Below are 25,515 nucleotides of genomic sequence, written 5' to 3'. Positions count from 1 at the left end.
CTCCTGCTTTCCCCACACTGTTGTCTGTGTCCCTTGATTATGCATATATGCATATAAGTTCTTTGGTTTATCTCCCCCCCCACCCCCTTCCCTCTGAGGTTTGTCAGTTTAACAACCAATTTGTACTTCTCTTAATCCCTTCACCTTTTTAGCGAATTATGTTTTTATATCTGTGAAGATAATCAAGGATAGAGGGAGAAGTTCGAGGTTTAGAGAGGAAAGGGATAATGTCAGGTTTGAAATCCTCTAGAATCTAAGAAAAGATAGAGTCCAGAGCCCAAGGAGAAGAATGAGCTTTGATTGGAGGAATTTTCCCTTCCCTATTGTAACAGAGGAAAAAGATAGGATGAGTGGACATCAGTAGGTAGCTTTGTAGGTAAGAAGATGTGAGGTTTTACATTCAGTGACTTCTATTTTATCACTGAAAAGTGAGGTGAAACCATTAGCTAAGAATGAGTAAACAAGGAATTGGACCTAATCTGTTTCTGATGACAATTAAACTGCTTTTGCTTACCACTAAGATACTCAACCCCTCTCTTATGTGTCAGTACTCTTTGGTACTCCTTTTTGGCAATGGTGAATTTCTGTTCATCAGTGTGTGTGTGTGTGTGTGTGTGTGTGTGTGTGTGTTTTCCTGAAGATAGTTTGTTGTAGTAGTCAATAGTTTTTTAGTGAGATTCCAAATTCTGTATCAATAAGTACTCTCAAATCATGCTTTGGGGACAAGACTTAGTAAGGACTGTTGACTGTGAAGGGGGAAGAAGTGATTGCTGTAGTTTACAGAGGGATTTTTAAAGGCATTGGAGGGGACAAATGTATGGGAACGAGAGAATTTGTAAGAGCAGTGTAGAAAGAAAAGGAAGAATGGGAATGATTGATGGCGTTTTGCCATGGCTGCACAGTATATAACATTTTCATAAGACCTTTAATAGAATTCACATAATTAGTCAAGGCTGACTGGTGATCTTACTGGGCTCAAAATAGTGTGGAGTGATGCAGAAGCTACCCATGGTGCCCCGCGTACATTTGGATTACATTAATTGTTTTTATTGTGAAATAAGTTATTCATACCCAAGAGTATATAGAATGTATTTGAGCAGTTTAAAATCTATAATTAGAATCATAAAATAAACACTTAATTTCAATCAACCTTCTTAAAGTAAGAACATTGTCAGTTCCTCTGAAGACACTTGGGTGGCACTCCTCAACTGCAGTCCCCTCTCGGACCCCAGCAATAACCAACCAATCATCCCCTTAGCTTTCTTTACAGTTTTATCTCACAGTTAGCTATTCCTAATTAATGTCCCCTAGTTTTGTTTATTTTTAAACTTTATATAAATGGAAGCATATTTACTTGTGTTTTGTTTCCTCATTATTATATTTTTTGAGGTTCATCTAGGTTCTTAGAGGTATAGTAGTTTATGTTCATTGATGTATAGTGTTCCATGGTATGATTATAATACAAATTATTAATACATCCTACCTTTGAAGGACATATGCTTTGTTTTCAGGTTTTTCTATTGTAAACAATCTGCTAGAATATTTTTGTATCTCATAGTGTAAGAGTTTTCAGATTATATACTTGGGAATAAGGTTGCCAAATCATAGGTTATATTCCTAGTCACCTTCACTAAGGTATGCTTTATTGCTTTCCAATGTGATTCTACCAATTTTAGGTTGTATTTTCATTACTGATAATACTAGATACTTTGCACACCTGGAAGTAGAGATATTACCTGTCACCTTAAGAGATAGTCACAGTGCCAGAAATGGGTGGAGACTTTCAGGCCAGTGAAATTTTGGTAATACATTTCCTCTTTGTTACATTTTTTCCCTCCCTAACCCCTGTTCTCAGACAGAAATATCTGTATTCATGTGAAAGTGTTTAGGAGGCTTCCAGGAAGGCCGAGAATGTCAGAAAACGGCAGATTCAAGGTTAGAAGCAGAGAAGGAAGGGGGCATTCACTGCCACACATTTTTGAGAGTCTAGAATGTCCATCAAGCAATAGAAGGGAGGGGACTGACTTGCACATGCTGTGTTCAGAGTTTCTGGCCCCAGAGCTAAAATGTTTTTTGCACGTAGGAATTCCCATAGTCACGTTGTGAGAACTACAAGTTTTCTACTCCCTTCTCCCCAGAGGACATGGAAATGCATATTTAACTCTGTCTAAGCCTGGTCAGTGTTTCTTAGTGTTTGAGCATCGACCCATGCACCAAGAAGCCACCAGTTCTATTCCAGGTCAGGGCACATGCCCAGGTTGTGGACCTGATCCCCATTGTGGGGCAGGCAGGAGGCAGCCAATCGATGTTCTCTCTCATTGGTGTTTTATCTCTCTCTCCTTCTCCCTTCCTCTCTCTCTAAAATCAATAAAGAAAAAAACAAACAAACAAAAACTCTACCTAATACTCTGGTGTCCTGCCCCCATGCTTTCTGAAGTCAGACTACACCTTCTTCTTTCCCTCTAGACCTGTGTGTGTCACGACTCCTTTAGGGGTCGAATGATTCTTTCACAGGAGTCGCCTAAGACATAACAGTAGCAAAATTGCAGTTATGAAGTAGCAACAAAAATAATTTTATGGTTGGGGGTCACCACAACATGAGGAACTGTATTAAATGGTTGCGGCATTAGGAAGGTTGAGAACTACTGCTCTAGAGGGTCAGCCATGAGCCAATCACATTAGAAAAATAACCTCTAATCCTCATAGGATCCCTAACAATTAGATATTGTTCCAACTTGAAAGAAAAGAAAACTGAAGCCCAAGAGATGAGTAAGTGCCATCATTAGATGGCTTCTAGGTGACAGATCTGAGCGTCTAAGTCACATCTACATAATTTCATCTGTGCTCTTTCTCTTGGTATCTCTCCCTGTTCTTCTATTTTTTGCCTTGTCTTTTATAACCATGTGGCCCTGAACAAGTGTCTTATGATCCTTTCTGAGCTTTAGGATAAAAAGTACCAGTTCACAGAAGTTTAATAAAGCTTTATTAAAAATGAAAATTTCTATATGGACTTCTTAAATTCTAGTAAGAGCCATGCTCTGGGTTGGCCAAGGATCTTTCTCCCTCGACATTATTATTATTGTTGCTGTTGCTGTTACTGTTTTCATATTTGTCTCCTAAATCTGTTCTCACAGCTTTAGGCTAAGCATGTGAGTTTAACTCATTTTACAGCTAGTACATGCCTACAATTAAGTAGGTCTTGGCTATAGAGCTTGCTCTGGTATATTGTTGGTTGTTTGCTTTCATTCTGTTTTGCTGGCAGAGAGCATATTTTCCCTCCTAATAATCAGAGGTTTTAGCGGAGGCTTCCCCACAATATGCTGTTACAAACTTACATCCACGCTGGCTCTGATATTTGTCTCAGAGAAGTAGTCAAGCTTGGCAGTACAATCAGCATGCCAACATCCTGATAGCTGGGGACCCTGCTACCGTGGCCTTCCAGGCTCTTTACTTCTCCAGTCACAGGGGAATTGGAAGCAAAGCATGGAAGTATCATTCAAATATGGGGAAAATATTAAAACCAGCCTCAGTCTTGGTGTGGTTTGGGGAGATCCAGTTGCCTCCACAAAGGATGCACTGGGAGGTCAACCGTCCCAGCCCTTCTCCTGCACAACCTTCCTGCTGCCTTGCACGAAGGTGTTACCTCACCTGTTTTCTCCTCCTTTCCTGGAGAAAAGAGGCTGTTGATTTCCAGTGGACCCCTGATACATTGGGAATGTAAACACCATGATCTGAGGAGTTGTTCTCTCTGACCAAACAACTCCAGCCCCAGAGCAATAAATTGAAATAAAAAACAACTTTAAACTTTTCTAATATTGGTCATGCCACATAAAAAAAATATTAGAGGTTACAGTTTTTTTGTTTGTTGGTTTTGTTTTGCTTTCAGCTGATTGCTCTGTATACTCTACTTTAAAACTGGGGAGAGAATCTCAAAAAATGATAAAGATTACTGAGGATGGCAGTAGTCAAGAGCCCACACGTTTTTCATAGTCTAGAACAGAGACTAGCAAACTTTTCCTGTGGCGGACCAGATACTAAATATGTTAGGCTTATGGCCCTTCTGTTTCTGTAAAAAATCAATCTTTGATTGGATTTATGATGTTTTAAAAATTGTGAAAACCATTCTCAGGCCAGGATCCTTACCAAAATGGACCACAGGCACAATTTGGCCTGCAGTGTGCCAACTCCTGTTCTATACGCTCGATTGCAATTTTGGAGGAACAAAATATCACGGAAAAACTCTAGAGACATGGTCAATTTTTAGAGGAAGCAATGAGCAGGAATATCAGGATCTAGCACAAATAATTAGGAAAGAATTTCTGGAAAAAACAATTGAGCAAAAGAAAGAAAAGGGGCCCTGACTGGGTAACTCTATTGGTTGGAGCATTGTCCCGATGCGCCATGGTTGTGGGTTTGATCCCTGTTAGGGCACATACAAAAGTCAACCAATGAATGCATAAATGAGCAGAATAACAATATCTCTCTCTCTCTCTCTCTCTCTCTCTCTCTCTCTCTCTCTCTCTCTCCCCCCACCCCTTCCTCTCTCTATACAATTTTAAAAAAGAAAAAAAGGGAAAAGAAGTACAGAAATTGTGAGACTTGGGACATGAGAAAGAGGCAGGAATATAGGATAAGGACTGATCAGAGTAGTACCTCGAACAAAGCAGAGAGCCTGGAAAACTGGAGTAAATGAGGGAGAATTTTTTGTTAAGTATGGTTAGTGGCAAATGCACAGGGATCTTGCTGTGTAACAGTGTGGATTTGCATGCGCATTTGAGAAGGAATTTGCTTCCATCTTGTGGCTGACAGCTGCGGTCCTCTTTAAACCTTGTCAGCTCACAGGCCTTTGCTTGCTTTCCTGCCCTGTTCCAAGACTGTGATTCAGTGTTTGTTCAATTAGCGTTTTTGATTTGAACAAAAAGGGGGAAGTCAGTGAGTCACTGTCTTGGGATGTAGGTTGGCAAGGGTGAGTGGGAGGAACAGCAATGACTGTGGAAAGCTTTCTGGGAATTGAAAAGTGAAGGAAGTCATTTCAGCCATGTAACATTCATCATAATATAAAAATTTTCTCCCCAGATTACTGACCATCAGAAAACAGTCAAGATGGAGAAAAAGGAGAATCAGAACATGAACTGTGAGGTAATACACGTGCGCGAGAGAATATGGAAATGAGTCTCAAATGTAAGACCAGGTTGGAAAACAGGTAAACAGGCTACCTTTTGCTAGAAGATCATTTGAAAGACAGGAACTTCTAAATATTTTGGAAATATTAGACATTATAAGGAAGTGCCCATTTCCCCAGAATTATGAAAGAGCGCTGAACTAGGAGTTCAGATGTCTTGGCTTTCGTCTTTAGTCTGCTCCTTACTAGCAGTGTGACTTCTGGAAAGTGAGGAGTCTCACTTTCCTCATCAGTAAAATGGAGAGACTATGTTTTTTCCATTTCATACTGTTGTTTTGTACATGGATATTAGAGGGCTCTGTAAAGTATTAAGAACTGTGACAATGACAGCAACTCAATGAGTTATCGTATTTCATTTGTGCATTGACTTCACTCATGCATAGCAGCCTGTGTACTATGACTGAGAGATTTCCAAAGGACTAGCTACCGGTCAAATTCCATCTCTGGAATTGACTGTGGTTCAATGATTAAGTCATTTTTATGGGGTCCAAAGTTTCTATATTCCATAGATTATGAAAATAAGGAACATTAAAATGCAAACGTATCAAAGACAGGACTTGATTCAACTGTGGACATCTGAGCTCTTGATTAGTTGGTCACCTAGCAATGTCTGGGAAGAAGGGGCAGAATTGTCATTAAATAGAAGGGACCAAAGAGCTTGGTGTCACCATGAATGCATTGAATTCCATCAGAGCTCCAGAGGCAAGCAAGGCATTAAGGAAGAGAGGAAAGGACTCTGCAGATGACTTAATGACTGTGACTCAGTCTAGTTCTGCTTAGATTTAGTTTTTTTGTGAAATAGCAGCCTGTGATCTTTTTTCCCAGTGTCATTTTTTTCCTAAATAATTGTTTTTGGAACAGGAGCCTGACAAACCTCCCTGGGGCTATTATAACATAGACAGGTAACTTTCCATAAAAAAAGCATGCTCTCCTTCCAGGCAACCTTTTCAGGCTGCCTTGCATCTAGATGGGACTGGGTACCAATTGCATGTGGGTGGATTTGATGCATGCTTCTTACAGGCTGAAGTGGTTAAAAAGACAATGGAGTTCTCTCTCTCTCTCTCTCTCTCTCTCTCTCTCTCTCTCTCTCTCGCCTGCCTACTGTATATTGATACCAGTGGCAATGCTGGAAAGCAAATCTTGAAGATGTAATAAAACTAAAAGGAAACTGGGCGTCTGAGTCACTGTTTGGAGAAGAGCTCCCTGACCAGGAACACGTACATTGAAATAGAATATGAGCAAAAATCCACTGGGATTTTTGGGTTTTCTTGTATAGCAGCGCATGTCACTTGGTTTATTAACTATTGATTTTATCAAACCTCTTTAGACTATTCTGCTTTCCACAAATTGTAATTGGCCTTTTCTCTTGAGCAGCAGCCCTTGCCCTCTTCCTTTTCTCTCCAGATGCTTTCTACTCTCCTTGCAATCATGTCCTCAAAGAAATAATGGAATCCACACAGAGCAAAGAGAACAGAAGAATAATGGTTATTTCATGCATGAATGCATGCATGCATTCATTTATTTTTCTGCTTGACTTGGCTGAACAGTAGTAGCCCAGGGGCTGGATAGGAGCCAAGAACAGATGTCTAAACTCTTGCGCTCGATTTTTAAAAAGTATAAACATAAAGGCCTTGCGTTTCAATTAAATTGAGAACCAAGAGGAAGAGTGTTTTCTCACCACTTTACACCCATGGAATTTGCTTCTTTTTCATTTCTTACTTTTCATTTGGCAGGGTGCCCTTGACATGAAAGATTTGTCAGTGGAGCACCCTGTGGTCATTACCTGGTTTATAAAATTGGCGTAGGAAGATCAGAGTTGTTTCTACCAAAAACCAAGCTATGTGCCTGGAGGAGAGGTTTAAATACTTGGATAGGAGAAAAACTGAGGGTGCACATATGGAAGGAGGGTAAAGTCACACGTACAGAATAAGTAAACAAAACCTAGAAAACAAAAACAACTAAAAATAAGAGTTTGATCTCTGTTTTGTTCATTTGGTTTGTGTTTTTATTTTTATTATTTTTTATTAATTTATTTTTGTTACAGATGTTTCTCCTTTTTCCCCCCATTGACACCCTCCTCCCCACCCCCACCCCTGTCCCCAGCTTTGTTGTCTATGTCCATCAGTTATGCATATATGCATATAAGTTTTGTGGTTTATCCTTTCCCTCCCCTCTGCCCCTCTTCTAAGGATTGCCAGTCTGTACCCTACTTCTATGACTCTGGTTCTAGTTTGTTCATCAGTTTGTTTAGCTCTTTATATTCCAGAAATAAGTGAGATCATTGAATATTTGTCTTTCTCTGCTTGGCTTGTTTCACTTAGGATAATACTTTCCAGGTCCTTCCATGTCGTCTCAAAGGATAAGATATCTTTCTTTCTTACAGCTGCATAGTACTCCATTGTGTATATGTACCACAGCTTTTTTATTCACTTGTCTACTGATGAACACTTAGGCTGTTTCCAGATCTTAGTTATTGTAAATAGTGCTGCTATGAACATAGGAGTACATATATTCTTTCTGATTAGTTTTCAGGCTTCTTAGGGTATATTCCTAGAAGTGGGATTACTGGGTCAAATGACCCCTCTCCAAATAGGACATACAAATGGCCAAGAGACATATAAAAAAATGCTCAATGTCACTAACCATCAGAGAGATGTAAAGTAAAACAACAATGAGGTATCACTTCACACCTGTCAGAATAGCTGCCATCAACAAATCATCAAACAACAAGTGCTGATGAGGGTATGGAGAAAAGGGGACTCTAGTACACTGCTGGTGGGAATGCAGACTGATGCAGTCACTATAGAAAACACTATTTTCAAAAAATTAAAAATTGAACTGCCATTTGACCCAGTGATCCCACTTTTAGGTGGTTTGTGTTTTTAGATTCCACATATAAGTAAAACAATATGGTATTTGTGGTTCTCTGTCTGACTTATTTCACTTAGCATAATATTGTCCAGGTCCATTCATGTTGTCATAAATGGCAATATTTCATTCGTTTTTATTGCTGAGTAATAGTCCATTATGTATACCATGTCTTCTTTATCCACTCATCTATTGATGAACACCTAGGTTGTTTCTGTATCTTGGCTATTGTGAATAATGCTGCAATGACCATAGGGCTGCACATATATTTTTGTATTAGTGGTTTTATTTTCTTTGACTATCCAAACGGAATTGCTGGGTTGTATGACAGCTCTTATTTGAGTTTTCTGAGAAATATTCATATTGTTTTCCATAGTGGCTGTGCCATTTTAAATTCCCACCAACAGTGCATGAGGGTTTCCTTTCTCCACATCTTTGCCAACACACATTATTTGTTTACTTTTGATAATGGTCATTCTAACTGGTGTGAGGTGGTATCTCATTATGATTTTGATTTGCATTTTTGTTGATAATTTTAGGGTCCAAGGTTTTCAGTGTATAAAATTAGAGAAAATGTATAGAAACAAGGAAGATATTGTGGTAGGAGAAACCCTATCAATCAAGTCTGAATTGTAAATAGCAATATGAGCACAGGTTTATATGATATAATCTACACATAATCTATATAAAGTATAGCATGTATTATACACAATATAACCTATGTAATCTATATGTATTTATCTGCATATAATCTGTTTATATTATATATGTATATATATGTAAATACATATACATATGTGTGTGTATAGAGGACAAAAAAAATGCAAGAATGTGCTCTGTCCAATGAAAGAGCTTAGAAACCATTTTTGCTTCAGTAACAATGAGTACACGTAACATTCAATAATGGTTTTCTAAAATACCATTCTTACTAAAAGGAACCAAGGATCCTTAAAGAAATAGTCAATTCTAGGTTTGATGCAAGGAAAATTTAAGGTGAGCTTAAGATCTGTTATTGTATCAGAAGCTAGAAAATACTAAAGACTTGTTAAAAGGATCCAGGTGAATGGGTTCTCACTGGCCAAGTTCAGGAAAATATGAGCCTCAAATCATTGATATGATTGATCATATCAATAAAAATGTCTGAGTCCATAATGACACTAAAAAAAAAAAGGAAAGTTTAAAAAAAGAGAAAATTAAAGCTTATTGGCTATAATGAAGATTCTTAGTACACAACTCCTTATCAGGAAAATTACTAATTAAAAGGAAATAATTAAGCTTTACTTTGTTTATATTCATCTGGATAGGTCCTTTTTTTTTTTTTTTTTTTTTTTTTTGCAGTGGCAAATGTCAAAATCTTAGTGGCTTAAAACAAAAACATTTATGTTTCACTTTCACTACATATCTGTCTTGGGTGAGCAGGTATTCTGATTTACATCATCCTCACTCAGAGATGTAACATAACATGTGACAGAAACATAATAATTTAGAATGTTGCTGTTCTCTGTGGCAGTGGGAAGGAAGGTGCTGGGAAATGCAACACGTGCCTGCTCATATTTCATTGGCTCAAGCAAATTCTATGGCCATGTCCAAGTTTAGGAGGGTGGAAGAGTTCAGTCCCACAATGGAAGATTGTATAATTTTTAGGAAATAATTTCCTTCTTACCTCTTTTGCAGGAACAGAGCAAAATTTCTCCCTGCACCGATTTCATGACTTGCTTTGGCTGATGCAGTGTAGGCGGACGTGACAGCATGCTGGCCCAAAGCAGAAGCTCTAAGAGGCAGCTCATGGTTTTACTCTCCTTTGTGCTCATACCATCCAGCAAAAGAACAGGCGCCTAGGAGCCATTACTTTTTTTTCTTCCCATTTTATTTATTTATTATTAATTTATTGATTTTTACTTTATATATTTTTTGTTTATTTTTCAACTACAGTTGACATCCACTATTATACTAGTTTTAGGTGTACAACCTAGTTATTATACATTGTATAACTTATTAAGTGATCACTTCGATAAATCTAGTATCTGACACCATACATAGTTATTACAACATTATTGACTATATTCCCTATGCTGTACTTTACATTCCTGTGACTCTTCTGTTACTACCAATTTGTACTTCATATATATATATATATTTTTTTTTTTTTTCTTTATTGATTTTAGCGAGAGAGTGAGGGAGAGGGAGAGAGAGATAAAAGATTGATGAGAGAATATCGATCGGCCGCCTCCTGCATGACCACTCCACTGGGGATCAGGCCCAAATGTGGGCATGTTTTCTGACCAGGAATTGAACTGGATTGACACGCAGCCACTGAGTCACACCAGCCAGGCCCAATTTGTACTTCTTAATACCTTTAAACTCCTGGTTTGAGAGACATGAGACTGATCTAGACCTTAAAGCAAAGCCCGGAAAAGATACAGCTGAGACATAGACAAATCACAGCACTATGAGCAAGAAATGTTTGTTGATATAAGCCACCAAGATTTTGGATTGTCTGTTACTGAAGAAAAAGCTAAATGATCCACCCATCATGTACTTAGAAGGAAGGAAAAACTTGAATGTTGGTGGATAGCCTAAATGACTACCACATTATCTTTTAAGAAAAAACCATTGTGAATAATGCAGAAGATTGCCAGCTAATAAATATAGAAGGAATTAATACCACTAGAATCACCACTTGACATCCTGAAATAACTGATTCAGGTAATTATTATCAATGAATTTTAGAGCCATAGGTAAAAGTTTGTTCTGAAATAGAATATTTGAATGAGGCCTAAGTGCCACCCAACAGATTACTTTCTCTTTTCAAAGGGTTAAATGTACCTTTAAAATAGAGAGAGCCATTATTATTGTTCTCTACATACTGACAGTGGACAAGTTGACATTATGTGCCTCCTGGTACAATGCAATGTGAAGCAACAGTATTGCCTTTGTAATACCCTTGCCTAAAATATAATACCCTTTCAACTGTTAAAGCTTTCATTCAGTGTTCTAATATATAAGAAATACAGGAGACAAAGAAATATGTTATATAATGCTACAAGAAAAAACACATCAGGAATATGGTCATTTTATAAGGTGGTTGTGCTACCATAAACTGTCAGTTGGAGTGCTGGGGAGTTTCCCCCACTGGAAAAGATGGCACAGGGGGAGGTTCTTACACTAAGTGCATCAAAAGCTAGAAAGACAAACGAATAGGGTCTGAGTGTGCCAAAACTCAGAACAATGAATGGACAGGGCCCCAGCCCACTGAAATCTTGCAAGATAATTGGATTTGAATAGTGCCCTGCCCTCTCTTATCCCTCTAAGATTGGTGGGCTGGAGCAGGAAGGAGAGATGGTCTTTGAGACAAAAGTTTACCATTCTCTCAGGTGGGGCAACATCTGAATAAAAACTCTCTTCCCTTTTCACCAGCACCTGTATCACAAGTTTGGCTTTTGTTGCAACAAGCAGCGGAACCTGCATTTGTTTGGTTACAATTGTTTAAGACTCTTCAACATGCCCATGTCATGGGGGCTTAGTCTATGTATGTAGCTGAACTGGTTTAAAAGTCACGGAAGATATGAAACAAGTGCATAAACCTTGATTGGATTTTAGTTTGGGAAAAAAAAGAAAACCTAACTATGAGGGCATTTGTTGGTCAGTTTTGGAAATTTGACCCTATGGCCTGCATGATAACAGGGTATTTTTGGTGATATTCTTAGGTATGATAAAGGTATTCAGGTTATATAAGAGATTCTTTTTTTTTTTTTTTAATAGGAGATGTTTGCTAAAGTATTTAGTAGATAAATATTGTGATACCTAATCCAATGTTAAAGAGCTCAGAAAATTTTAAAGATAAATAAACACACTTATAATATTTAAAATTCAGGTAAAATGTTAATGTTTCTTGAATTTAAGTAATGGATGTGCATGTGTTTTTATGATCTTATTATTTCAAATTTATATTTGAAATTTTTATATAAATTTTTTTATATTAAAAACTTGGGGGTGCAATTCAAATCTGTACTAAAATTGCAATCCTGATCCAGAAATCTTACATGATAAATGTGACTTCAATTTGTTTTATTTACCTTGTTTCTGAGCCATTTCATCTCAGGGTTCTGAGACTGAACAGTTGTTTTTGACCTTCTGCATCCTCCATCATTTTTCCTCATACAAGAAGCCATCTATTGATTTAGGGCAGGAGATTGATAGTCACACTTTACTTGATGTATAGCCCACCTGCAGAAGCCATACCTTACTGGATAGCCTGGTGCTTCTCAGTTTTAGAAAGACAATACATACAAAATGCATGTACTTAAAATTGATGTTATTATTTTTTCTATATTTCTACATCCGTCTCACAGCATGAGGCATTTTCTTCTCTAAGGTTAATTTTACCTATGCTCCAGAACACATCCATTCCTGATGTCTTCAGGATTGATCTGATCTTTTGTTACCCTATTCTTCACATCATTTCTTTTGACTTTTGGCCTTCAGCCTAACACACACATACGCCTGTCACCTTCATTTCAAAATAAAAATTATTTTTCTGCTCGACTAAGCCTCCTAAGATGTATTGACCTATCTGTATTCTTTCTTAATGGCAAATTTTCTGTTAACTACAGTTTATACAAGCTATTGCTGTTTTCTGGTCATTTATTCATTATTCTCATTTGTTACTGAAACAATTCTTGTTAAAGTCACACAAAAAAGTCAAATTCAATTTCTTTTATTTTATATTTTAAAAAGATACTAGCAAGTGTCTTTATTTTTGTTGACACTATTACAGATGTCACTCACTTAATCCCTCTTTTCTCACCTCTACTGAGCCCCTGCCCCTTTCTCTCTCTGGCCTTCTCCACACTGTTGTCTGTGTACATGGGTTATGTATGTTATTTGGCTAATCTCTTCACATTCTTTTATCTAGTCCCCTATCCTCCACCTCACTCCCCTCTGATATCTGTCAGTCTATTCCATATATTAATTCTTCTGGTTCTATTTTGTTTATCAGTTTATTTTGTTCATTAAAGTCCCCATGTAAGTGACAACATATGGTATGTGTTTTTATCTGACTGGCTTATTTCACTTAGCATAATAAACTCCAGGTCTGTGCATGATGTCTCAAAGGATAAGAAGGCCTTTTTTTACAACTGCACTGTATTCCATTGTGTAAATGTACCACAGCCTTTTTTATCCACACATTTACCGATGAGCACTTGGGCAGTTTACATATATATATATATATATATATATATATATATATATATATATATATATATATCTTATCAGATGTATCATTGGAAAATATATTCTCCCATACAGTATGTTGTCTTTTCATTTGGTTGATGGTTTCTTTTGCTGTGCAGATGCTTTTTAGTTTGATGCAGTCCAATTTGTTTATTTTTTCCTTTGTTTTGTTGCACTAGGAGATGTATTGGCAAAAATATTCTATGAGAGATGTCTGAGATTTTACTGCTTATGTTATCTTCTAGGATTTTTATAGTTTCATGACTTACATTTAAGTGTTCTATCCATTTTGAGTTTATTCTTGTGTATGGTTTAAATTGGTGGTCTAGTTTTATTTCTTGGCATTTATCTGTCCAATTTTCCCAGCACTATTTATTGAAGAGACTGTCTTTTCTCTGTTGTTTGCTCTTGCCTCATATGTCGAATATTAATTGACCATAAAGGTGTGGATTGCTTCTGGCTCTCTGTTCCGTTCCATTGATCTATATACCTGTTCTTATACCACTACCAAGCTGTTTTCATTACAATGGCCTTGTAGTATAGTTTGATATATGGTATTTTGATAACTCCAACATTGTTCTTCTTTCTCAACATTGCTGAGGCTATTTGGGGTCATTTGGGTTCCATAACACTTTTTGGAATATTTGTTCTAGATCTGTAAAATATGCCACTGGTATTTTAATAGAAATTGTGATGAATCCATAGATTGCTTTGGGTAGTATAGACATTTTAATTATGTTAATTCTTCCAATCCTTGAGCATGGTATATACTTCCACTTGGTTCTAGCTTCCTCGATTTATTTTATCAATGTTCTATAGTTTTCTGAGTGTAGGTATTTACCTCCTCAGTTAAATTTATTCCTAGGTACCTTATTTTTGTTTGTTGTTGCAATAAGAAATGGGGTTGTTTTCTTAATTTCTCTTTCTAATAGTTTCTTATTGGTGTATAAAAATATACATTTCTGGATATTAATTTTGTATCCAGCTATTTTGCTAAATTCTAATTGTTTTTTGGTGGATTCTTTATGTTATTCTAAATACAGTATCATGTCATCTGCATAAAATGATAGTTTTACTTCCTCCTTTCCAATCTGGATGCCTTTTATTTTTTCTTCTTTTCTGATTGCTGTGGCTAGAACTTCCAGTACCATGTTAAACAAGAGTGGTAAAAGCAGACATTCCTATCTTGTTCTTTATCTTAAGGGAAACGCTTTTAATTTTGCCCATTATGATGTTGGCTGTAGGTTTTGCATGTATGGCTTATGTTATGTTGAGGTATGTTTCCTTGATTACCACTTTACTGAGAGCTTTTATCATAAATGGTTGCTGGATTTTGTTGAATGCTTTTTCTATGTCTAGTGATATAATCATGTGATTTTTATCCTTCATTTAGTTTATGGGATCTATTATGTTTATTGATTTGTGAATATTGAACCAATCTTGCATGCCTTGAATAAATACCACTTGGTCATGGTGTATGAGCTTTTTAATATATTGCTAGATCTGATTTGGTAATTTTTTTTTTTTTAGATTTTAGCATGTGTGATCATCAGGGATATTGATCTGTAATAATTTTTTTTTTTTCTTTGTTGTGTCTTTAACTGGTTTTGGAATTGGGATAATGCTGGCTTCAAAAAATGAGCTTGGATATCTTCCCTCCTCTTTGATTTTTTGGAATAGTTTGAGGAGGATAGGTGTTAATTCATTTTTGAATATTTGGTAAAACTGGCCTGTAAAGCCATTCGATCTAGGACTTTTGTTTGCTGGGAGTTTCTTTAAATTACTGTTTTAATTCCATTAGTTATTAATGGTCTTTTCATGTTTTCTGATTATTCCTGATTGAATTTGGAAGATTGTATGTTTCTAAGAACTTGTCAATTTAGACTGGTTGTCCAGTTTGTTGGCATAGGGTTATTCAAAGTGTTTTCTTACAGTCCTTCCTATTTCTATGATGTCAGTTGTTACTTTGACTCTTTAATTTCTAATTTTATTTATTTGGGTCCTTTCTCTTTTTATCTTGCTATGTCTGGCTAAAGGTTCATCAATGTTGTCTATCTTTTCAAAGAACCAATTCTTGATTTTATTGATCTTTTGTATTACTTTTTATTCTCTATGACATTTAGTTCTACTCTGATGTTTGTTATTTCCCTCCTGTTTACTCTGGGCTTTTCTTGTTGTTCTCTTTCTTATTCTTTATTTGTAAGGTTAGATTATTTATTTGAGCTTTTTCTCATTTCTTGAGGTAGGACTACAGTTCTCTGAACCTCCCTCTAAGGACTGCTTTTGCTGTGTCTCAAAGATTTGGGGTTGTTGTGTGTTCATTTTTATTTGTTCTAAGGACTTTTTTATTTCTTCCTTAATCTCATTGGTAATTCATTCATTGTTTAATAACATGCTATTTAGTCTACATATGTTTGAATGTTTTTGAATTTTTATTGTAGTTGATTTCTAGTTTCATGCCATTGTTATTTGAGAAGATGCTTGATGTTATTTCAATCTTTTTGAATTAGCTAAGACTTATTTTGTGTCCTAACATATGGTGTATCTTTGAGAATGTTCCATGTGCACTTGTGAATAATTCATATTCTGCCGCTTTGATGAGTTTTTCTGTAAATATCAATTAAATTCATTTGATCTACTGTATCATTTAAAGTCACTCTTTCCTTATTGATTTTATTTCTGCAAGATCTATTCAGTGATGTCAATAGGAGTGTTAAAATTGCTTAATATGACTGTAATGCTATTGATCCCTCCCTTAAAGTTTTCCATGAGTTTTTAAAAAATAGATATTTGGGTGCTCCTATGTTTAGTGCATATATGTTTACAAGGGTTATATGTACTTTTTGAAATAATCCCTTTAGTATTACATAGTGACCTTTATTATTTCTTGTCATGGTCTTTATTTTGAAGTCTATATTGTCAGATATAAGTACTACTACTCCAGCTTTTTTTTCATTTCCATTTGCATAAAATATTGTTTTCAATCTATGTGAATCTTGTTCTGAGGTGAGTTTCTTGTAGGTTAGATTTTTTTAATTTAAAAAATTTTTTTTAAATGTTTATGTGTTTTCATTGATTTTTTAGAGAGAGGGGAAGGAAAAGAGAGAGATAGAAACAGAAACATTATTTTTGTTAATCCTCATTGAGGATATATTTTCTGTTGATGTTTTAGAACATGGAGGTGAGGGAGGGAGGGGTGAAAGAGAGAGAGAAAAAAAACTTTGATGTGATAGAGACATCAATTAGTTGTCTCCTACACATGCCCTGACAGTGGCCTGGAATCAAACTTGCAACTCAGGTATGTGCCATTGACTGGGAATCAATCCACAGCCCTTCATTTTGTGTTCCAATGCTCTAACCACTGAGCTTCACCAGCCAGGACCTGTCTTCAATTTTATTCATTTATTTTTATTTATTTATTTTTTTATCCTCACCCGAGGACATTGTTCCATTTTTTGTACAGACAGAGTGGGAGGGAGAGAGAGGAAGAGACAGAGAGAGAGAAACATCGATGTGAAAGGGACACATTGAGTGGCTGCCACCGCACGACCAACCAGGGCGGGGGACAAACTGCAACCGAAATACGTGCCCTTAGCGGGAACTGAACCCGGTCTCTCTGGACCGCAGGCCGATGCTCTAACCGCTGAGCCAAACCAGCCAGGGCTGTCTTCAATTTTAAATGATAGCCTTGCTGGATAGAATAGTCTTGGGTTAAAGCCCTTGCTTTTCATAACTTTGAGTACTTCCTGCCAATCCCTTCTGGCCTGAAGTGTTTCTGTTGAGAAATAAGCTGTCAGTTTAATGGGAACTCCCTTGTAGGTAACTTTCTGTCTCTCTCTTGCTGCCTTTAGGATTCTTTCTTGGTCTTTAACATTTGTCATTTTAATTATGATGTGTTTTTGAGTGGATGTCTTTGGGTTCATCTTTATTAGAACTCTCTGTGCTTCCTGAACTTGTGTGACCTTTTTCTTCACCAAGTTATGAAAGTTTTCTGTCATTATTTTTTTAAACAGGTCTCTTTTCCTTGCTCACTTTCTTCTCCTTCTGGTACCCCTATGATGTGAATGTTATGTTTCATGTTGTCCCAAAGTTTCCTTAAACCATCCTCTTGCTTTTTAATTCTTTTTTATTTTTGTACTTCTCATTGGATATTTTTTTTTTCACCTTGTGTTCCAAATCATTGAGTCGATCCTCTGCCTGATTCAATCTACTTTTTAAATTTTTCTTTATTGATTTTAGGGAGAGAGGAAGAGAAAGGGAGAGAGAACTAGAAACATAGAAACATCAATGATAGAGAACATCCATTGGTCACCTCCTGCATGCCCCTCACTGGGGATTAGGCCTACAAAGTGGGCATGTGCCCTGACCAGGAATTGAACCAGCAACCTCTTGGTGCATGGGTTGATCCTCAACCACTAGCCATACCAACCAGGCTCATTCAATCTACTTTTGATTCCTTCCTGTATATTCTTGATGTCAGATATGATATTCTTCATTTGTGACTAATTCTTGTTCATGGTTCCTGTGTCCTGTTCATACTGCTGTAGTTCCCACTAAGTTTCTTGTAATTCTCTAAGTCCTTGAGCATCCTTATAACTGTTACTTTTAACTTAATATCTGATCTTTTTTGTGCTTCCATTTTGTTTAGTTCTTTTTCTGGAGTTTACTCCTTTCCTTTCATTCGGTCATTTTTCCTTTGTCTCCCCATTTTTTCTGTCCCTTTATATTTCTATGTATTAAATTAAACTGCTATTCTTCCCACTCTTTGTGGGATGATCTTATGCAGTATGTGTTCTGTGGGACCCAGTGGTGCAATCTCATTGATCTCTTGAGCTGGATGCTGTAGGAATGTCCCTTGTGTGAATTATTTGGGCTCCCCTGTTGTAATTGGGTCTTGATTTTTGTTGTCCCATTCATGGGTGGCATCTCCTCTCTGTCTGGCTGACTGTGAGGCTCCACCCTGACCATGTCATGCAACCTGTTGTCATGTGTCTAGCTGTGCGATTTCAGACACATTTCTTTGCCTCTCTGAGCCTCAGTTAATTATACGTGGCTGTGTCCACCCACTAGAGCCACAGGGTGCTGACTCCAGGTTAACATCCTGTTTCCTGCCGAGTCCTGCAGTGAGGCTGGTGCAGGGAGGGCACACATAGAGCTGTTTACTTGCAGTGGGTGGTGAGAAAATGTTCTCTTAATGTTTTTTCTGTCTGTATTATTTTTGTTATTTTATCTTTTACTAATTATTATTTTTTTGCCACCTTCTTAAGTTCAAGCTTTTCTTAGAACCACACAGTTCTATAAATTTAATGATGGCATGAGGTTTTTTATTTAAAAGTAATTCATCTTTATTGTTTAAAACCTGTGCATTTATTCTCATATTTTCATTTAAAGAAGACATTAAAAGGGAAGGAAAGTCAGTAGGAAATTACTCAAGAAGGGGGATCCCAGGAGCAATTTGAATTTGAGTCTTTGAGACTGAGACACTTCATGCTAATGTGGTTAAGTAGCACGCGTTTCTCCTACTGAAAAAAATTTTGCATCAACTTAAAAAAGAGTTTTATCCCAAAGAGGGATAAAAAATTAGCATCCCAATGGTTTTCTAGAGTTGAATCATGCATTACACATGTCTGATGTTGACACTGAAGGAAAGACTCATGCCCTGATCACCATATAAGAACACTAAATGAACAGCTCAAGGTAGTAACAAAAAATAAATAAATGACCTCCAAACATGCCCTTGTAGGAAATATCTTAAGAGTTTACTCCTAGGATTTAAGGTCCATTTTTTAACTTGGTCTGAAGGGGCCATAGAACACATTTAATTAAGCCCTTTTGTTTAGAGATTTAGAAAACTGAAAGGCAGGGAATTTAAATGGTATGATGGTAATTACAAAGTTATTCAATGTGAAGTGATTACACACTTCTAGCAGTATATGAGTAGGATTGATTCACAGATTTCAGTTCTTGTATTATTTTTACCTTCTGGTATGTTTCTGAACTCTACAGCCAAATGCTTTTCTGGTATATATTTTAACACTGCACTCCTGCACTTTTTTTAAAGTACCGGTATTTGTAAAAATGACTGAAGTTAAGAGTTGAATATAGTCTTATGTTGGTTCCCCAAGAAGCAGACTCTGAGATTTGTCTGTAGGACGCTTATTAGAAGGTGTTCTTGAGGACACTTGACAGGCAAGAAGAAAGCAGGTTGGGCAAAGGGAGTTGAACTTACATGAAATTATAATGGGGGTCACAGCAAATCACCCTGTTCTCTAGAGTTTGGATGATCCCCAATTGTTCCTCACTGAGGTAAGAGTGCTGGGACTTTGAAACTCTCCATAGACTGGCTGCAGCTGCCTCTAGGGAGGGCATAACCTTGGGCACGGCATCTTCCTTCAGCATTTAGCAATCACAGGAGACAAACTCAGATGTCAGCAGCCAGTACTTCCAGCAGCTGGGAAAAGAATGCTTCATTGTGGGCTCAGGGGATCCAACTGGTGCTCAACAGCATCCAATCCAGTGATCTTGTGATGCTGGGGCTCAGGAAAAGGTCCTTGAGCGACCATTTTGTTTGGGCTGGCACATAATTTAAAGAACTAAGCAGAGTGACCCTGTATTTTGTTTTGCATTCAGCTATCTTGAGAATAAAAGAATGAAAGTAGGAAAAGAGCCCTGGCCGGTTTGGTTCAGCATTTAGAGCATTGGCCTGCGGACCAGAGAGTCCTGGGTTTGGTTCCCCTTAAGGGCATGTACCTTGGTTGCAGTTTGTCCCTGGGCCCGGTGGGGGTCATGTGGGTGGCAGCTTGATGTGTCTCTCTCACATCGATGTTTCTCTCTCTCTTCCTCCCTTTCTCCCTCCCACTCTATCTGAGGATGAATGCAAAAATGTCCTCAGGTGAGTATTAAAAAAGAAAATAGGAAAAGAACTTTTTTTTTTTTTTTTTTTCATCCTCACCTAAGGATATTTTTTTCCATTTATCTTCAGATAGAGTGGGAGGGAGGGAGAGAGAGAGAGAGAGAGAGAGAGAGAAACATCGATGTGAGAGAGACACATCGGCTGGCCGCCCCCTGCACAACCCCGACTAGGGCCAGGGATGAACTACAACCGAGGCACATACCCTTGACCAGAATTGAACCCACAACTCTGATCCTCAGGCCGACGCTCTAACTGCTGAGCCAAACCGGCTAAGGTGGAAAAGAACTTCTTAACAAAGAGCCACATTGTGAGAATGTTCCAAGTAAGAAAGCCTGAATATAGTAAAATTGGACAAACAACTCAAAATCACAGCCTCTTTAAACAAAATACTTGCTCTGTATCTCCCTGCTGTGCTTTTGTTTACTGATCCCTTGGTTTTTATCCTGCTGGATAGAGTTGTACTTCTTCACATTGCCAGCAGGGGACAGTAGTGTGTAATCTTTTTTTTTTTTTTTTTCCCAAATCTTTATTGTTGGATGTAAAATGTATTACAGATGTTCCACATTTTTCCCCCATTGACCCCCTCCTCCCCGCTCCCGCCCCCCTCCCACCTTTTCCCACATTATTGTCTGTGTCCATTGGTTATGCATATAAGTTCTTTGGTTTATTTCTTCCCACCCCCCCCCACCCCAACCCCTTTCCCTTTGAGGTTTGTCAGTCTAGCAATGAATTTGTGCTTCTTAATCCCTTCACCTTTTTCACCCATTCCCCCAACCCCCTTCCCAACTGGCAACCAACAAAATGTTCTCTGTATCTATGAGAATGTTTCTGTTCTTCCTGTTCATTTTGTTTGTAGATTCCATTGTTGATAGATATGTATTCATTGCCATTTTGTTTGTTCATACATTTTATCTTTTTCTTCAAAAAGACCCTTCATCATTTCATATAATAACGGTTTGGTGGTGATGAACTCCTTTAACTTTTTCTTGTCTGGGAAAGTTTTTGTATGTCCATCGATTCTAAATGACAGCTTTGCAGGATAGAGTAATTTTGGTTGTAGGTTCTTGGTTTTCATCACTCTGAATATTTCTTGCCACTCCCTTCTGGCCTGCAAAGTTTCTTTTGAGAAATCAGCTGACAGCCTAATGGGTACTCCCTTGTAGGTAACTAGCTGCCTTTCTCTTGCTGCTTTTAATATTCTCTCTTTGTCTTGAACCTTTTGCATTTTGATGATGATGTGTCTTGGTGTGTGCCTCTTGGGGTTCATCTTGTTTGGGACTCTCTGTGCTTCCTGGACTTGTATGTCTGTTTCCTTCACCAAGTTAGGAAAGTTTTCTGCCATTATTGTTTCAAACAGCTTTTCGATTTCTTGTTCTCTCTCTTCTCCTTCGGGCACCCCCAAGATGCGAATGTTGGCACGCTTGAAGTTATCCCAGAGGCTCCTTACTCTATCCTCATTTTTTTGGATTCTTTTTTCTTTTTGCTGTTCTGATTGGGGATTTTTTGCTTCCTTATATTCCAAATTGATGGTTTGCTCCTTGGATCTACATACTCTATTATTGAAGCTGTGTAAATTATTCTTTATTTCAGTTAATGCCTCCTTTAATTCTAACTGTGTATCCATGATTTCTAACTGGTACTTTTTTATGCTCTTGAGGCCCTCCCTAAGTTCACTGAGGTTCTCACTAAGTTCATTGAGCATCCTTATAAGCAGTATTTTGAACTCAGTATCTGTTAGGTTGCTGATCTCCCTTTCGCTTAGTTCTTTTATTGGGGTTTTGTTCTGTTCTTTCATTTGGGACCCGTTTCTTTGTATCCTCATTTTGGCTGCCTCCCTGTGTTTGTTTCTGTGTATTACTTAATGAGAGGTATGGGGCTCGCTGAGACCCGGTGCTGCTCGTTTGAAAGAATTTAGAAAAAACCTGAAGCAGGATCCAAGACCGGCCAATCCTATGGTTAAGCAAGTGACAACAGCTTGAAAGTTGTGTGGGGCGGGGCGGGGCCTCAGGGAGTCAGCAGGGCGTGGCTACCAGTGTGAGCCAGGTTGCTGGAGTCCCAGATATGGCTTCTGTCTGCTGCCCCTGAGAAGGGCTCACCAAAGGAACAAAGGCCTCTGACAGCACGTTTGTCCCCGAGGAAGCCCCCTCTCCAGCGCTCGCTCCAGTGCCAAACAGCTCAGTTCTTCCCTGTATGTCTCTGGTGCCCCTCGAGCTGCCTCCCCTCCAAGCTTAGAGGGAGAGAGTCCGATAAGTCCGTGCGCGGGCCCTTTAGGGAGCTGCCTGGGGCTCCAGCCGCTTCAGCTTCCCTGAGCCTCTGTTCCCGCTGGTTTTTCCAGCCAGAAGTTATGGGGACTTCTCTTCCTGGCACTGGAACCCTGAACCGGGCACCTGGTGTGGGACGGGGACCCCTCAGTCCTCAGGAAGGACCTTCCCAGCCGCGGGATCCTCCTGATTTTTATCCACCACGCTGGGGTGTGGGACCAGCCCGTCTCGCCGCTGCGCGCTCCGCTGCCGCTGCGCCGCCGCCACCGCCCCCCTCGCGCCGCCGCCCGTCCTACCGGTCTGGATGTAGCTGTTTTTTTTTTCCTTAGTTCCGTAGTTGTACGACTTCCATTCAGCTTGATTTCAGGCGGTTTTGAATGATGGTTGTTCTTTAGTTTAGTTGTAACTTTGATGTGGTTGTGGGAGGACGCGATACCGCGTTTACCTACGCCACCATCTTGACCGGAAGTCGCCAGTAGTGTGTAATCTTTAAGAACATGTGATATGACTTCATATGGCTCAAGTTCAAACTCAGATTCTTAGTTGTGTGATCTTGGGCAATTCACATTACATCTCTACGTCTATATTTCCTCATCTATAATGTGGGGATAATAATAGTTCTTACTTTGCATGGTTGTTAGGAATATTAATTAAGTTAATACTTCTAAGCACCTAGGTTACTGGCTCAGAAATAGCTGGTCACCCAGGCCAGAAGCTGCTATGTAAACCTAGTCCCTCATATGCATGACAATCCTTAGCCAGGTGGGGTTTTTTTGTTTGTTTAAGAAGGATGCTGTGTTGTCTTTGAATAAAAATAAAAGGAGGAAAGCTAGAGATCGTGAATTGATGATGGACTAAAATCCAGTTTGAGAAGATAAACTTAAAAACAGCTACTTTTAGTGATCAATACATAGAAAAAAAAAAGCTGAAGCTGATATTTGGACACCACAGTTTCACTGAAGTTGGGGCTTGGTGGAGGAACATCATTTGCTTCCTGGAAGGATCTGTGTTGGGATTTAATTGGGGAAACCAGGCTGGAGCTGTAAGTTATCCCCTTGACATTATGAGTCAACAAACAGCAGGCCAAAGTCACTCATGAAATTCCTTGTACCTAGGGCACCCCCATCCCATGATTCTAAGGCATGTTCCGTTATTGAAAACATATTCTGGCCACATGGTCAGGAAGATGTAGGATCCAGGTGTCAATGACACAACTTTTACATCTCACATATACACACTTCTCCTATCACCAGATCCAATTCAATCATCCTTGAACCTCAACTAAATCTGATAATGTCAAAGTAATTCTTTGCCTGTTCTATCCCTCCTCCCTATCTTTGTGCTGAAATAATGTCCTAATTAGGGTCACTTACTCAGCTTATCACTGGTTGTATTAACTCTTTCCATCATTTTATAATTTCCCCCTCATCTATTTTGGTAAATAAGAAACAGGAAAGGAGTGAGAATAAACTTGAGCCCTGGCCGGCATGGCTTAGTTGGTTGAACATCATCCTATGCATTGAAAGATCACTGGTTTGATTCCCAGTCAGGGCACATGTCCAGGTTCCAGGTTTGATCCCCCCGTTGGGGTGTGTGCGGGAGGCAGCCAAAGGATAGTTCTTTCTCACACCGATGTTTCTCTCTCTCTAAAATCAATACAAACATTTTTAAGAAGAGTAAATTAGAAAGTTTCTGATTATGCAGTAAACCTTAGGGATCAAAGACTATTTGGTATAACCAACTGTGCTACTTGTCACTATTAAGTTCAAAATTAGACTCTCCCGAATAAATGAAAAGCCTGGGGTTACTTTGTATAACACACAAATTGTATAATAGATTATTATCATTACAAATACAATAATAAGTGAATATTATAAATCTTGTGATAATAATACCCAAGCCACCATTCTGATCCCCCGATCTTGTTTTTAAGAACAGTTCAGGCCCTGGCCAGTTTGGCTCAGTGGTTAAAGCATCGGCCCACAGACCAAAGAGTTGTGGGTTCGATTCTAGTCAAGGCACGTACCTTGGTTGCAGTTTGGTTACCGGCCCTAGTTGGCGTCGTTGCGGAAAGCAACCAGTCGATGTCTCCCCCACACGAATGGTTCTCACTCTCTCTCTTTCTCTCTCTATCTTCCTGCCTTCTCCTTCCCACTCTATCTGAAGATAAATGAAAAAATATCTTTGGGTAAGGATTAAAAAAAAAAAAAAAAGAACAGGTCAGCACAAGGACAGTTCCTTCAGCCAGGCTTTCCATTGAAATTTAAAAGTTAACTTGATGTAAGGGCTGGTGATCAGCGTTATTTTTTTTTATCACAACTTAACCTGATGGCCATCATTCCTAACTCAGCCTCGTCACTGGTATTGTCAATATAAACAAAATTGACTAGATGTAGGGATCAAGGAACTGGGAAGGATTAGCGACAACTGTGAGTTTGGGGCCTAGTTCATTGAGAGAACTGTGGTTTCATTAATAGTAAAAGAGGAGTCAGGATGAGAAGGTGCTTAGAGGCCTAAGATAATTACTGATTAAGGATATGTTGAATTTGAGGTTTTCATTATACATGTAGATAGAAATGTTTAGCATGAAAGTTTTAGTGCATACCTTGAAATCTAGGGTGGCAGAATGGTGTGGTCTTGGGCATTTGGGTTTGGAATTATTTTTTACAGGTAGTATATAAGAATTGCATATTTAACAAACCTGCATTGAAGTTTTACTACACTGCAGTCCCTGTGGTGATTTATTTTAAACAAGACAGATTTCATTTCTGTCCCTACCGAGTTTATATCTCAGTGAATAAGGCAGATGAGACATTAGGCCTCATAAAACAATCTGATGCGAATGATACTGCTGATGATATTAATAACAATGGACAGTGTTTGCCGAGAGCTTTCTATCTTGCAGTTACTTTGCTTACTGACTTAAGTCCATAATTTCTTTTAATATTGACCTCACCTGCATGGATTAGGTACTGACAGCCTTCAGTAGGTCAAGAGGCTTGCCCAAGGTCACACGAGCTTGTGGAGTGGGGGTTTTCACTGTGCAGTGCAGTGCC

The 25,515-nt window shown here is 38.4% G+C and overlaps 2 long non-coding RNA genes across 13 annotated transcripts in view; both read left to right on the top strand.

Moving 5' to 3' along the window:
* The window catches only part of LOC118637121, a 73,808-nt gene extending 63,671 nt beyond the window's left edge, over positions 1 to 10,137 (top strand). For all 12 annotated transcript variants that reach the window (XR_004960889.1, XR_004960888.1, XR_004960885.1 and 9 more), the window contains 2 exons: positions 5,077 to 5,139; positions 9,725 to 10,137. This is a non-coding gene — a long non-coding RNA (uncharacterized LOC118637121). The remainder of the gene's footprint in view (positions 1 to 5,076; positions 5,140 to 9,724) is intronic.
* A 170-nt stretch (positions 10,138 to 10,307) lies between these two features.
* LOC118637122 overlaps positions 10,308 to 25,515 on the top strand; it is a 33,965-nt gene continuing 18,757 nt past the window's right edge. The window contains exon 1 of the long non-coding RNA XR_004960897.1: positions 10,308 to 10,756. This is a non-coding gene — a long non-coding RNA (uncharacterized LOC118637122). The remainder of the gene's footprint in view (positions 10,757 to 25,515) is intronic.

The sequence above is a fragment of the Molossus molossus genome, unplaced genomic scaffold (genome assembly GCF_014108415.1).
Source record: "Molossus molossus isolate mMolMol1 unplaced genomic scaffold, mMolMol1.p scaffold_m16_p_20, whole genome shotgun sequence".
NCBI lineage: Eukaryota > Metazoa > Chordata > Mammalia > Chiroptera > Molossidae > Molossus > Molossus molossus.
The sequence above is the reverse complement of the archived record's forward strand: the minus strand, read 5'-3'. Positions and strand labels throughout refer to the sequence as shown.